This window comes from Palaemon carinicauda, chromosome 36 (genome assembly GCF_036898095.1).
Source record: "Palaemon carinicauda isolate YSFRI2023 chromosome 36, ASM3689809v2, whole genome shotgun sequence".
NCBI classification, from domain to species: Eukaryota; Metazoa; Arthropoda; class Malacostraca; order Decapoda; family Palaemonidae; genus Palaemon; species Palaemon carinicauda.
The window spans coordinates 14,865,297-14,867,796 of record NC_090760.1 but is presented as its reverse complement, the minus strand read 5'-3'; positions in this window follow the sequence as shown (position 1 = coordinate 14,867,796).

Below are 2,500 nucleotides of genomic sequence, written 5' to 3'. Positions count from 1 at the left end.
GTGGCTTCCTTACGCACTAAGATACGGGTGTATGCATGACAATAATGAAACCGTTATCAACTGAAGGCTGAACTAGCCGACTATGCAGCAACTGAATAATAAATGAATTACCGTCACCAATTTGGTAAATGGCTACTGCACGACCTCCAAGGATACTCTTCTTTAAGGAGAAACGGTAGAAGTTTCTAAAGGATCAATTTATTGTGTATTCACATAAGGGGAAGATTCTCTCTCTCTCTCTCTCTCTCTCTCTCTCTCTCTCTCTCTCTCTCTCTCTCTCTCTCTCTCTCTCTCTCTCTCTAAGCTAGGTAATGAAATGCGAAGTGTGGACCAGCAGGGAGATCTAGGTATTATTATCAGCAAGGTTTTGAAGTTCACCAAACAGAGCATAAAAACTGAAAAGAAAGCACAAAAACTAATAGGTTACAAAAAGAGACAATTCAAATACAGAAAAAAACACACTGCACTACAGATGTACACATCACCAATAAGGCCCTATCTAGAATACAGTGTCCAATTCTATGCTCCAAGTATTCAGAAGGATATGCTGTGGATAGACTGGAAGCAGTACAAGCTAGGGCCACCAAGCTAGTTCCAACACCAAGGCAATTTGGATATAGACGAAGGATGGAACGTTTGAACTTATTTGATCTACAAACTCGTCGACTAAGCGGACAGTTAATAGAAGGATTCAAAATTCTTAAAGGAATAACAAAAGTAAATTACAGCAATCTATTCACGCTTAGCACAAACCAGTCCAGAAGTAGCGGATACAAACTGGAATTGAAAAGATACACCATTCAATGTGGCAAATTAATAAATACTTGGAATAGACTTCCAGCAGATGTAGTAAACAGTAACCCGATAAACGAGTTCAAGAATAATTTAGAGAAGATCATAAGAACTCTAAATGCTTAAAGTAAATCGCTCTACCAAAAAGCAAGTGGAGTCTCCGCGGATGGACTAAAAAGTCTTTGAGACATCCAAAATCCTCGTAACTCTCTCTCTCTCTCTCTCTCTCTCTCTCTCTCTCTCTCTCTCTCTCTCTCTCTCTCTCTCTCTCTCTCTCTCTCTCTCTGGAGTACAAAAAACCACAGTTCTCATAACATTTCGACCTACTTTACCCCACTGCTAGATTATATTCTCATTGTCATCATAACAAACATCATGCTTGGACACACATACACATCCAGACATATGTACACATCCATACACAAACGGATACACGTATAAATCCACACACACACACACACACACACACACACACACACATATATATATATATATATATATATATATATATATATATATATTTAAATATATATACAGTATATATATGTAGATATGCACGTGTTTAGGGGTATGGCTAACGGTATGTCTGATCATTTTTTGGTGGAAGGAAAATTAGTTGTAGCAAAAGAGTGGGGGAATAGAGTAGGTGGATGTAAAAGGGAGCTAGTGAAGGTTGAAGAGCTAATAAAACCGGGGGTAAAAAGTAAATATCAGGAAAGGTTGAAAATGGCACATGACGAGGTGAGAGTAAGAGAAACTGGTAATTTAGAGGAGGAGTGGAAGTTAGCAAAAGAAAATTTTGATGGGATTGCAAGTGATGTATGTGGCAAGAAGGTTGTTGGAGGCAGCATAAGGAAGGGCAGTGAATGGTGGAATGAAGGAGTGAAGGTAAAAGTGGAAGAGAAAAAGAGGGCTTTTGAAGAATGGCTGCAGAGTAATAGTATAGAGAAGTATGAAAAATATAGAGAGAAAAAGGTGGAAGTAAAGCGCAAGGTACGTGAGGCAAAGAGGGCAGCTGACCTGAGGTGGGGTCAGGGACTGGGTCAGTCATATGAAGAGAATAAGAAGAAGTTTTGGAAAGAAGTGAAGAGAGTAAGGAAGGCCGGCGCAAGAATTGAAGAGACAGTGAAAGATGGAAATGGAAGGTTGTTAAAAGGAGAGGAGGCAAGGAAAAGGTGGGCGGAATATTTTGAAAGTTTGCTGAATGTTGAGGATGATAGGGAGGCAGATATAATCGCTGTTCCAGGTGTTGAGGTGCCAGTGATGGGAGATGAGAATGAGAGAGAGATTACAATAGAGGAAGTGAGGAGAGCACTAGATGAAACGAGAGTAGGAAAAGCATCTGGTATGGATGGTGTGAAAGCTGAGATGTTGAAGGAAGGGGGTGTGACTCTACTTGAATGGTTGGTGAGATTGTTTAATGTGTGTTTTGTGTTGTCAATGGTACCAGTAGATTGGGTCTGTGCATGTATTGTACCACTATATAAGGGTAAGGGAGATGTGCATGAGTGTTGTAATTCAAGAGGTATTAGTTTGTTGAGTGTAGTAGGAAAAGTGTATGGTAGAGTACTGATTAATAGGATTAAGGATAAAACAGAGAATGCAATCTTGGAAGTACAGAGTGGTTTTAGAAGAGGTAGGGGTTGTATGAATCAGATTTTTACAGTTAGGCAGATATGCAAGAAATATTTAGCAAAAGGTAAGGAGG